This window comes from Nesoenas mayeri (genome assembly GCF_963082525.1).
Source record: "Nesoenas mayeri genome assembly, chromosome: 9".
Classification (NCBI taxonomy): Eukaryota; Metazoa; Chordata; class Aves; order Columbiformes; family Columbidae; genus Nesoenas; species Nesoenas mayeri.
Genome location: NC_137557.1, coordinates 13548714 through 13562397, shown reverse-complemented (window position 1 = coordinate 13562397; position 13684 = coordinate 13548714).

The window sequence follows — 13684 nt, the reverse complement described above, 5'->3', positions numbered from 1 at the left end:
TAAGTTCCCAAGGAGATTATAGAGACTTTCAGAATCAGAACTACTTCTGAATGCACTGACCTAAGTGTTTAGCTGCCATAAAAATCAAACATGCACACTCAGAGACAAGTAGTACTGTAACTGTTTACTGCTGATATTACAGTGCTTCTATTCCTTCTTATTTTCAGATTTTCGTTATGAGGAAACAGATATCTTCTGCTAACTGTGACTGTGGTTTTGCAAGGTAAAAATTGGTATCACCAGAGGCCATACCAGATTCCTGCTCAGATCTAGATTATTGCAACAGCAGAGCACATCGAGTAACCAGTTTGTCCAATATCAAGACTAACTCATAAGGACAAGAAAAGCTGGAAGACAGGTGTATGCTTGCAGGTCTCGTCCCATTTCCCTGATAATTTATAAATGTGGCAGAAGAAAACATTAACTTGGTGATATGCAGGCCCCTCTTCTGCAATGGTTTACCCTTATGTATTTGCTTAACGCTGAAAGCAGCAAAATTCCTTTATTTTTGTTTGCAGAGACCGTGTGGACTAGGACTTAGAGGTAAAATATTTTCTCTTTTCTTTGATCAGTAAATACTTTGCACTCAGAAGAGACAGACTTATAGAAGAAGCATGGGGTGACATAAAGAGCTACAGCAAAAGAAATGCTGTGAAGCTGAATAGAGATCAAAGTCACACCAGGCAGGAGGGAGAGGCAAGAAATGTGGGTATTCAACACAGCGTGACTGTGAGCCCTTACTGAGATGTGACCATGAAAGGGGAAGATGATTGATGCGGGCTTCAGGAAAGAGATTTTCAGCAGGTAGGGTCATCCTGATGGCCCTGTGCAAAACACTAGTGAGACCCCACCTGGAGTAATATATAACTGTGGCCATCTGTGTTCACCAGTGGTGAATTTGAACTAGAAGAAGACAGAAGGAGGGTCATGGGATGATGACTGGAATGGAGAGCCTCAGAGGATACCCCCAGGTCAGAAAGGCTATTGAGACAAAAGAACAATATTCCACAGAAAGCAGAAAGCTTCCTGGGGCAAGAGCAGTGAGGTTTGGAGCTGCTCCCTAATCAGAAGAGTGCAGACAAGTCACTGAGCTGGTTAGGTGGGACTTGATGAAACCACACATCATGGTAGACAATGCAGTAAACTGTTGTTCCCTAAGTGCAGTGCATGATGTGTCCTTTCAATTCCGTGTCCTACAGGCTTGGTGCTTTTTACCTTGGATACTTAGAGACTGCACCATGTATTTTAAAAGAAAAGTAAATTTCACAGCCAGATTTCAGCTGCATCTGCACTGAAATTGCATTCACATAGTTTCACTTGTGCCTTCATTCTTGGCATTTCTGGGGCCCCCTGGTAGGTGGTCTGGGCAGTGTTCTAAGGTACAGCAGCTTTAAGATAGCGAGCTGCTGAAAGCCGGGAGTCCTGAGGACTATTCTGAGAGCTGAGAACATCTCTAGCATAATAAAGCAATAACTTCCCTAATCAGAAAGAACTCCATATTCTCATAGATCTCCTGGCATGATGCAAATGTAGAGCATGCCTCACATTTCAGAAACTCACTAAGGATTTACTCAGTTATTAATTAAATTCTGATTTGATTATGATTCTATCACATACTGGAGGAAGCATCCAGTTTCATTGCGAACAGTTAATTTAAGCTCTCTGAAGACGTTCCGTTATTTAAAACAAAACCAGCAGTCCAAAGAAAGAAAACTATGTAATTATTTATGGAATTACATTTCAATTCAGATGGGATTAACAAACTCTGTTTCTATTCTGTTTAACAATATAATATGATTAAACATGCTGGCTGTGTTAATTATTGTTTGTTAAAGCTATTTATGCAGGGTATATCTTTGTCTTACTTCCGGTGAATTTCTGATGCATCTTGGCCTCTGCAGATTTCTTTTTTCTCTGCTTTGGCTTAATGTAACTAAAAACGATGATTTTGTGGGTAATCCCTGCACAATGAGCCACACACTCATATTTATACCAGAAACAGTTCATACCTTCAAGGCATTAGCAACTGAAGTGCACTAATTTCTATCTGTGGCTGGAATTAGCTGCTAGATAACCATTGTGTCCATTTTCTATATAGGGCCACAAAACTGCAAGCATCAAAGGGACATTGTATGAGAAAATAAAGCAGTTCCCTCAGATCTCACTTGCTTGATTCCTTATGCGGACTTCATTTGAGTTCCTGCAGTGAGGAAGGATTTGATTCTGCTGCTCCCCTGCCCCACAGTACACAGCGCTGTGCTCTCCATGCTGGGCCATAGCATCTTGCTGGCCACAGTCATACCAGCAAGGGGACCCATGGAGACCTGGCTGACTTGCAGTCCTTGTTGACTCATGGTACTTCAGACGTTTCACTACCCAAGCGGTGAGTGCTAGGGAGTAAACTATGTGGTCTAGCCCCAGTAAGTTTAAATTAGCATTTCTACGCAATCCAAACACTTGCTGCTTTTTATATTTTTTTTTGTGGCAAGTTATTTCTGTAAACTCTTTGGATGGATTGAAAGTGCTTTCGAAAATGTGCAAAACTTATAAAACTCCTCCAAATACCCTGCAGATTTTAACAGCCCACACATGGACCAACTCCACTGCGTTGCTGGTGCCTGCAATGGAAAGTAGACTGCTGGCCCCAGCCAGCCAGAGTCCAGTCCCTCACAACAGCATCAGTGTTAAAGCCTAGGAAATCACAGTCACCACCGTAAAAAAAATAATAAAATAATAAAAATAATAAAAAAATAATCGGCCTTATACCACAACCGTTTCAGCAGTGCTTTATACTGAAAGCAGAACATAGCTTTCCATTTCACAGACCCGTAAAAGCTTTTCAATGTCCACACAAACCTGGGGAATAACTTTTAGATTCATTAAACAATAGGCTTAATTTCTTGGTTCACTTTTACAATGTCCTTAGAAGTAGCCCGTCCTACAGAGATCCACAGACCATTGGAGGAAAACTACTCAGCTAGAAGGTGAGGTGGTGTGTGGGAAGTGCAAAACAAGAGTCCCTGCTAGTTTGTGTGGATGGAGTAACACAAGCCTGCAGAGATCTGGCGTGCCCAGCCTCATCACACATGTACAACACTTGCTGCTTCTGGTGACCTCTTCATGCTGGAAGGCTGTGAGGAGGACACCAGCTTTGCCTATGAGCTATTGGGAGGCTCAGCTGGGGACCACGTTCCCCTGACCAGCTAAGATCACCCAGGTTCTCTCAGCTTGAACCAGAGACAGCCTCAGAGATGCCCTTCAGGAATGGGAACAGCCCTGGTGCCAGGAGACAGCTTCCCCCTGAGCATGATGCACTTTCTTACAGAGAGCTGCCCCCGGGGCTGGCAGGGCAGCCAGGCACTTTGGGGACAGCCAGAAGGCTTCAGGGACACAGGGACTCTGTAAGCCATCTCACAGACTCTGGCAGAAAACACCTGTAAACTTCATTCTTCCTGAAGAGCTGCATCACGTCCGCTCAGATCAGTTACACCAATCCCTCCAGCAGCACTGGTGGAACAGCTCTTCCTAAAGCAACTGCCCTGCTAATTCCTGTTACTCCTGCAAAAGCATACATTCAGATTGGATGTTTCATCCCTACTTACACTTCAGCTTCTTACTCCTCTTCTTACTAGCTGGCACATTATAGCCAGTATTTCAAGAAGCTGTCTATTCTGTGGTGATGTGACATTTGTAGGCGGAACCATTCCCCTGGCAGTGCTGTACCAGGGTTCAGCACACCAGCACCCACTGCACCCTGTGTCAAAGCAGCTTTCAGCAAAGCTTTCTCTGGAAGCTCTCCAATCATTTCATGCACCCGTGATCCTTTAACTCGGCTCTCTACCCTCCTGTTCTATTTGTATGTAGCATGCCTTGCAGCTTACTGAAATAATATTAAAACTGGTTTTTAATATCAAGAAAAATGCCTTTAAAGTTTTTGAAGAGCTCACTTGGTAATCTCCCAGGACAGATGCTGTGCAGGAAGCCAAAGGAAAGCTTTCTTTGAGCTCTCTTACAAAGCACCTGAACATTGCTATGGAAGAATGCAAGCAATTCCTCAAGGGCTTCTTAGACAAGATTGCTGATAAGAAATACCAAAACTGCCTGCCCTCCTTACACCTGCCCTCTGGGAAATGGGCTGAAACAAAATAATTCCAGGGCAGCCATCAGACTGTAAGTCCTTTCAGTCACTACCAATTATCAATATTGTTTGAATTCTATTTAGCAAGTCATCCAGGTTTGCTAGCACACCCACATCTGTGGGTTTGTTGGTTTTGTTTTGATTCCACAAAGTGATTTTTTTGAAACAGTACCAGTCTGAATGGAAGGTGGGAGGGGGTCTAAATTAGCAATGTTTTTGTGTGCCCATGTGTGGCTTTCCAGGTCACACACACTTCACAAGAATACAGCGACACCAGGAAAATCCCTGCCTCCACTGTGCAATGGTTTTGGGCAGATAAGTAAAGTAACATATTCTCTCACAGTGGGGGATGTGGCTAGATTGTTTGCCCTAATGAATATTTCTGGCAATTTCACTATGCTAAATTACAGCAAGATGTTCTCTACAATCTGACATTGCTTCGTCCGGCTATACAAAATGCTCACATGTGGCTTCTGACAGTTTTTATTGGCTCTATAAGGCCACAGAATGATCCTTACATTGGGGAACACTTATGAGGAGACATAGATGTTTTTAATGTAAACAGCCAAGTCATGTGCTCCGCAGCAGAACAGCGCATCTATCTGTTCCTTCCCCTTAGATCAGCGGTGAGATTTTTCTGCTTAACACCTAACGGTGCTAGAAATTGAGGTACAGATACAAAAATTACTCTGTTTCTGGCAGGCTCATTACATCATTCATAGCTGCTGCAGCAAACCTCGGGGCTGCTGTTCTTCATTTGGGCTCTAATGCATCTCCAGTACTGGCCCTCGGCAGGGGAAGACTTTCATCAGCAAAAAGCAACAGGCAAGATTTACAGGTTGCCTACGCTATGCTGAGGAAGGCAAAATTATAATGTAATGAGACTGAAAAAGGGCAGATAGACTTGTCTGAGGCTGGAGTCCATGCAGCTGAGGAGCTGATGGCATGAAGAGAGACATTTGCCCCTGTGCCCTGAGCCTCCTGGCCTGGGTCAGTCCCTGGGACATGACTGAACAGTCCAAGTGTGCTTCATCCCTGCTGCAAAACAGCTGCAAAGGCTCTGGGGTGCTCACATCACCTGTGGACACAGAAACCTACCAAGCAAGGGGCATTCCAGAGCAGCGATAAAATGCTAAAGTGACTGGAGTTGATCTGACCCTCTTCATGTGTGGGGTTTTTTTGTGTGTTGGACTTTCTGTTCCTAAAGCCCTCCCTACTTTCGAAAGCCTCTCCCTTTACCAGTTTGATCCCACAGCCTGAGACAGCTGCAGTCAGTGCTCCGCAATCATCTAGATTTGATTTTCTTCAAAATAAGAAGTGCCATTGCATTTGCACCCATGAAACTAAAAGCAGAATAGGAAAAGAAAACATATGCAAATGGTTATGCTTAACTGCCTAAAGTTCTTAAGAGATTGCATGGAAAATAGACATGGAACTTTCACAGATTTTTCAGCATGACTCAGGGGGCATCCAAACAGTAAACGTGAGTCACGGACTGCGTAGGCACATACAGGTATGTGGGTAGGCTTCTGGAAGCCATATGGTTTCCTGCAGGAGCTGAATATCAGCACAAGCGGTGGTGGTAGGGAGAAGAAGTGTGACGTTTTATCACATAACAAGCTACTTTAGCACTGCCTGTCCAAGAACTGCTAATGGAGTGGAGCCTGGCAAGGGCTGGCTTGCATCAGCACTGCAGAACACCACTGCTCCTCTGAAGAATGGGATCTATTTACAGGAAACTCTTTGGAGCACAATGAAATTTAAGGGGGTGAGAGGCAATTATATTCCAAAATAATTTGGTTTTGTTGAAACTAATCTTTGAAGAACTTTCTATAGGAAGCCACAGTCTGGCAGAAAAGGGACATCATGTGGCACTCTGGCAATATTTGGGATTTGTGAAAGCAGCTGGAAGCTGTTTCATCAGAACTCTAATAATGTTTAAAAATAATCAGCCAAACTTGGATCCAGAGCAGGATCCACCCCACAGAGCCAAAGGAGTTGTACCTGCTTAGACCTAAATGTCTTATGAAATACTGTAATTAAACATTCACTTGAACTTCTCCAGTCGAGGAATGGGCAAGCTGCTGTTGTCAGTTCCTGGCACTGAACAGTGCCCAGACCCACCATCCACAGAGGACCAGGGAAGTCTGAAAAGCTGCTGTGACACCAGGGATTCTGATACCTTCTCCCTGTCAAAAGCCACAAGAATTTACAAGGTTGTTTTCCCTCAGGGGAAGAAACAAGGAGGTAAAACCGAGACACAGTTTTTGTGAGTTTACATGAGTAGCATGAGCCAGGGCAGACACTATCGATCAAAGGGGAGCTACACATGATAAATACACATTGGTCCTTCTTACCTGACAGCTGCAGTCTGTCATTTATTTCCTGCAAGAAGAAAGTAAGTTCAAGGAAAATAATGGATCTTTATCTACCATTATTCTTCTTACAGCAAGTTATTCCCCCCGCTCGAAAGCCCATAAAGAAACTGAAGAGGTGGCGTTAAATAGCAGTTACAGGTTAGAGAACTCAAACAGAATTTTTGAATAGTTAAAAGTCAGTATCCATGTAACATAGCATCTAGTGGACATGGTGCATTTGCTCCTGCAGCTTCAGCCTCAGGTCTGACACAAGCAGGAGACAGGTGGGGAAATCAGAATGGATTCACGTTTCTTTTGCCAGCCAAAAGTACTTAAGGACAGGAGCCTCGCATCTTGCTTTGGGTTTGGTTCTCATGGGTGCTGGGACTGAGCTGCTCCGAGCCATGCTCACAGCAAACCTGACGAGCTGCAGCACTGGGGTGACGCTGCCTTTGCACAGCACAGGTGTCGCTTGGAATCCCTCTCCAAAGACATTTTCTACCAAAAATAGGGACTGTTTTACCTGAAAGCATTAAAGTCCTGGAGAAAGCTTGTATGGTGGGATACTAATCTCCTTTTTAGATCCACTTACAGAGAATAAATCTTGCACATTTGACCCGGGGCATGTCCTGCGGTCTGTGGCTTTCACAGTGATGGAAAAGCCTGTTCTCCCCACAGTGGAGACACCCTCAGATGGCATAGATAGAGTTTCTCTGCTTTTGGTGGTGAGATTTTTGCTGATAAATACTTATAGATGAGATAACACCCTTCTGTCAATGCTGCTTTAACATTATAACAGATTCAATGGAAGAAAGGAGACAGAGAACCATCTTGATCTAACAATACATGAGTAAAACTGGAATGACAGAAATAAAACACCCATCTCTGAGCTGTCAGAACATCTATGCTGATATGGGAACGGGCAAGAAGACAGCAGAGGGAGAGCAGGTTACAAAAGCAGCAATCAACCATGCAAGTTTACTTGTAAAAGCCATTTGAAAAGTATGGACACTGAACAGCAAGCCACATGTTTAGAATTTTATTAGGGTGCTCATTCACTATCTCCTTTTGGCCTCTGCAGGAGCAACATTATCTGCTTTCAAACATATTGCTGGTACAATTTTTGCTAGAGTCTTATGGTGCAGTGTTGCTCCATCTTTTAGTTAGTGGCTGTAGAGAATATGGATTAGAGTCTCTTTAATCTCCCTGGACAGCTATGACACCTCAGCACCTTGAAATCTCAGGACATTTAAGGTAAAAATGGAAACATGTTCTCACCTTCCAGAAATCTGCAAGATCTGCTTGGCTAAGAACTCTCTCCCAGTGGTGGGCAGAGAGGGATGAAGGCAGTACTCACCTGCAGGAATACTGCTGATGGGGGAGACTCTGGAGCTCCCCCCACTTCCATGTGGGCAAACACCACTTGTCATGGGTACCAAAATGGGTGCCCTGCCCCAAAAAGAACCACCTCCTGGCTGCCCTTCTCAGACACATCACAGGTGGCCTGAGTTATATGCCAGCTGAGCCAGTTTATATCCAGGACACTTCAGGCACACCAGCAAAAATGAAGGAGGCAGTTACCAGCAATGTGTGAAGTGAGTACAAACTCCTGTGCAGGTGCTACATCCAGTTTGCTTGCGGTTGATGCTCTTCATGTTTCATTCTTGACTTAGAGATCAAGTCTTTACACATAAGAGAAGTGCTACTAAATAAACAAGCGTTATCTTATGCAGCTTTTAGATGCTAATTTTTCCCCAGAACCAGTTATTTAATGAATTAATTTTAATTTAACATAATAAAGATGTCTCGGTAAGAGATTGAACATAACTGATCATGAAATAAACATAACTTCATAATATCTCACTGATATCGCAATTATCTGCACAAGTAGCTGGCTGGTCAGCTCAGTCCCTTCCATCATTAGAGGGGCAGAGCACCAATGAATGGCACATTCCCTGAGGAACAGGCCTGACAAGCTCCTCTGTCCCAGGAGGTAGAGACCTCCTTGATCCCATGTGGAGCTGGTGAAGGGGTTTCACTACAGCAGCACGGCCCAGGAAAGGCAGGAGTGATATCCAGCCTTTTTAAAAGGAAACTCAACACAAGCTGAGTAGGTCAGGAGGCTCAGGTCCAGGGTGTGTTTCTGGTGCTGTTTCCATCATGAGAAGTGAAAGAAGTGCCAAGTTAGGATAGAAAGGCAACGGGCATGCTGCAATCCTCCCTGTGGGACCTGCAGGGAGTTTGGGCTTGCCTGCACCTCTCTGGTACCAGGAGCAGCCCCAGCAGACACCCATCCTCTGACCAGCGAGGGGAGACTGGCCCCAGGGTGGTAGGAGCCAAGTCCACATGGAAAGGTTGCAGGGGACAGAAACGGTTTCTGTGGGACTCACCTCCAGGTTCTTCTCTTCTCCACTCTCAAGTGGTGATTTTGGCTCAGGGGGTGGAGCCCTCCAGACACCTCAGGCTATGGTTCTGTATAGAAAAGAAAAAAAAAAAGGCTATGTGAGTGTGTCTGTGCAAGGCACTGGCAGCTGTGGTTTTCTGCACTGGGAAAAGGATCAGAAGAGCCTGTGATGTGGGCTGAAGATTCCTCTTGCAACTCTGTGGCAAGTTAATTGTTGTTGGTTACAAACTCAGCGTTACACTCTGTCACATCTATTACACTCCATCACCTTTGTTGCGGTGGCAGGCTGCGCTTGGGAAGATCGGGTCTCAGCTGTGCTAGACAACACAGGCAGAAGAGTCACTACACAACGTCGGGGTCTTGTGTTCTCTTTCCACTCTTGTTGGTACCTGCTGAGGAGCACACAGGGCCAGCTGAACCTCTGGGCTGTCTCACATCTGTACTACAGGAGCAGTCCTATATACTGGCAGGAAAAGGAGCAGGAGAGAGGTGACCTGAGAGGCAAAGGGACCTCACCAATGTCCCCCAGCAGACAGAACAAGGGAAAAATGCAATTCTTCGCTTGGAGCCTCTGACGGCTCTGCCAGAAGGAGGTCAAGCTCCACCAAAGAAAGAGGCAGGAGACATATCTTGTCTGTGCCTGGTACCCTGGACATATGCTCAGGCATGCTCCATGGGACAATTTTCACATCATTTCATGAATAATTTCCTATTTTTAAGAGAACTACCACCTCTGTACATGGTACTTACTTTTTTTTATTCTAACACAGCTTTATACAACATATTCACAAGTGGTGTTTGTAGCAAATCTGTGTTTTACATTATTTTATTTCGTTCAAACATCACGATATTGCATGTACAACTCCACAGCATTCCTGCCTTCTCACTAAGCTCATGCCGCCCCTTCCCAGAGGAATGGGAGGGAAAGCAGCTCTACTGAGCTGCAGATTTCTTTGTGGCTGTCCCTGATGGATGACAGTGACATAAGCTGGCTGTCTTGGGGATTTCACATAAGCTGAGGCTTGGAAGGCTGAGCTACATAGAAGAAGCGTCAAAGCACACCCAGGAGCCCAAAATAGGAAGGAGAAGGAGGCGCATGGACTGAAGTGGCTCAGAAGCACTAGATCTGGACAGCAGATTAAATATAAATTGCTGTGAATGTGGGACTAGTCTAAACCAGCTCCAGCAAGATAGAGAAGAGATGTCCTGCAGTGTACCACAGGCACCGCATGCTCGTAAGTAAAAATTCTCCCTGCAACCAAAGCAAGAAATCCCAGATCAAAACCTAGTTTCGTTAAAAACTATCAGTACAAAAATGCTTTTGGGCAAGTGAAAAAATAAGTCTGAAGCAGCAAAAGGCAGCCAACAGAAAGGAAAGAACTAAGCATGCAGGGTGTCTATGCAGTCAGAAATCACTGTTTGCTACTTTCTGTGCTGGGACTCAAACATGCTACTGAGCACACCGCAGCACTGGAGGGGTCTGAAGGGACATCCAGATCCAAACAAGGCTCACATAGACCATTTGGGCATTAAAGTACAGTTTAAGCCTCAGTTACACTTACACTAACGTAACTGCAACTGGGAGCTGAGGTTTGTGTCTACAGAGCACCCTTTATGGAGAGATGCCAGCCTGTGCAGGGAGAGGCAGACATTTGCAAGTCTTTTCTTACACACCTTTGGCCACTTCTCCCTTTCATGTGGCCAGATAACAATAGAACCAACCAGCCTACATCTTCTAGGTGGCATTCAGAAAAACAAACAAACAAACAAAGAAAAAATCCAACAAAAAAAAACCAACCACACACACACAAAACCAAACCAAACCAACAAAAAAAAAACCTGCAACAAAAAAACCCAACAACACAGAGAAAAAGAAAAACACCTGTATATGAAAATTCATAGCTTTGACTTGTTAATGTATCCTCACATAGCGTGAAGCTAGAGCAACAGCATACAGGAGTGTTTTACGGATGCGTGTGAAGAGGGCAGAGACGCAATCACTGAACTGCTGTTGTCACGTTCAGGGATGCCAGGCAGGTTTCGGGAAGAGGAAGTGTTCCTCTTCCCTGACAAGCTGTATGAGAATGGAGATGAGAAATGCTGTCACTCCATTGCTAAATCCAAAACAACATATTCACCTTTAATCTACTGCATTTTAAAAAGCATTAGTCAGACTAGGCATGTGATGCTGGTTACCCCAGAAAGAACAGTAAGTAAAGCTTAGAGTCTCCTAAGCAGTTTATAGGCTATACGTTATGCTTGAGTGCCTCCTTTAAGTAAAGCAAAAACCTGCAAAGTCCTTCATCTTCAACACCTTTGGGAGCAGCAGAACTGGCAACCAGCCACACAAAAAGCTGACACGTGTCAAGGTCAGGTCCCAGCACAGCAGAGCAAGTGTCCCTGCAGGAGGGTCCCATCACAGGCACCTTAATATTTCTGCTGCTTCTGTTTCTGCATCAGCATGTGACACCTCCCAGGCATCCAGAACTGTATGTCTGTCCCTACTCTGTGCACCACAGTCACTCTGGACACCATGGTTCAGTGTCCCTGAGATCAAGGGAATTTGTATCTGGATGAGATCCTGTGTAACTAGGCAGTAATATATGGTCATGAAAGCATGATGGGGAAATTCTGTGAAATAATCTTTGTAGGAACTGGAGGAGCACTCCCAGCAAGGAACCGGTTCCTGCCTGGTGCCTCTGTTGAGGATGGCTGGACACAATTCCCTTTGCAGATCAATCATTATTCATATGCAAATCAAAAGCTGGTTCAAAGGCTTCTGTTGAATTCTTTATTCCCCCTGACTCCGGCTTTCAGTTTTCCCCCTTTATGCCAACAGCTTAGTCAGAAGTCTTTTAAATCACTGGAAACATCTCAATTATACAATTAGCCAGAATGTGAATATCTGCAAACTGCAACAAGGGAAGGCTTTGGCTGCCCAAGTTTGAGGGTATGGAAAAAGCTTGTATGCTATTAACTTTTAGCTAAAGCTGACAGATAGGAAACTAAAACCAGCTGTGGACCTCTGTGCCAGTCCCTCCAAGAGTATGGCAGCCATGAACATTGCACTGTTCCTACATGATCACCTGCACCCCATGGCTATGGGGAGGTTTAAGTCCCCTCTGTTAAGAGAAGAAATTGCACAGGAGGTGGTTTTTGCATCCTTAGAGGCAACTTGGCAAGCCCCAAAAACGCTTTGTTCCCCACACCAGACTTTGTAGTAGTGCCCCATCACCTGATCCGTGTGAATAGGTCTTTTCCTTTTTAAGCTTCACTCTCAGCTGATGGACCATGAAACGGCAGGGCGGATGGAGGCAGCAAAGAGAAGGAGCTAAGCAGTCACCAGCCAAGGGCAGTGAACAGGAGAGCAGGGATTTATCTGCCTTGGAAGCAGAGACAAAGATGAGGACAGTTATGGAGGCAGCATGAAGGGAATGAAAAGAAGTGCAGAGATAGAAGATGGAAATGCCACAAGACATACTTAACCCTTGAGAGAGACATATGGTGACTTTTGCTCCAGCATATAGTACCAGTGATAGAGCCTGTGAAAAGGTAATGGATAAAAATAAATTATTATCAATTGAGCAGTTATTTATACCAAACCTCTGAGAAATGTAGGTCTGATTCCAAAAGGCAAATCAATCAGCTCTGGGAAACTAGAAATCAGCCAGCCTGAGGAATTCAAGGACCAGAAGTTGAAGAAAAGCTCAAACTTCTCTGTGACTTGTATCTCATACAAAAGGTCTAGAGCAGCACTGCAAGCCCAAGTCCCCACTCCACCACCTTGGAAGAATAGTTGGAGCAAACAGAGACTCCAAGTGAAATGGAACAGGGAATGAAAGTGAAGGTACCAATACATGACAGGTCGGAAACTTTTGGTTGCCATCTCTGACAATCTTCAGACCACATGACACCTCACAGTTGCTATTAAATAAACAGAAAAGTTTAGTCAGTTATATGAGGAAAAAGTAGATCAAATAAAGGGGAAGGAAGGGTCTTTTTACAGAGAAAATTGGGTAAATGCTAACCTCAGGGTGGCCTCAAGCTCAGTCAATACTTTGCCTTACTTTTCAATAAGAAAAACAATGTTGGATATGAGGTAAAAGGTAAGATGGATAATACAATAAATGTAATAAATACTGTAACTGGCCATGTTTTTCAGCCCAGAGATGAGAAAATAAAGCACAGTCTCACGTACTCAACTGGAGTGGACTCACACCTGAACAGAAATAACAGTATTTGAGCACACCTGGAACATTACCATATGGCTAAGGAAATGCAAAACAATACCCATGCTTAAGAAGGGAGAACTGATGAGGAAAGGTCAAGGTCCAGTAGTCTAACTGCAGTAGAAAGCTAGGTCTTAAAACAAATTTTGAAATAGTACAAGATCATGAAAAGTACAATAACATTAAATGCAGACTTCGCAAAGAGAAATTTTGTCAGACTTTGTTCTTTTTTTTTCCTTTGAAAGCCAAAGGAAGCTCCTTAGAGCTCATCCCTTTGGACTTCAGAGAGGCAGCTGATGTGGCATCAAAGGGAGATTAGCAAACAGAAGATGCCTCTGCTAAAAGACAAGATACATGGTAGGAAGGAACTGTCTACAAGGGAGAAACAGCATTGACAGAGGCAGGATGAGCCTGAAGAGGAATTATTACCACTGGTCCTTAAGGCTCTGCCATTGAGCTTGATATTTTTGTCTGTCTCTCTGACACAAGAAGTGAAGTTTGCTCTTGTCACCTACATTTAAGAGAGCTGGATTAATTTCAACAGACATGAAAGAGG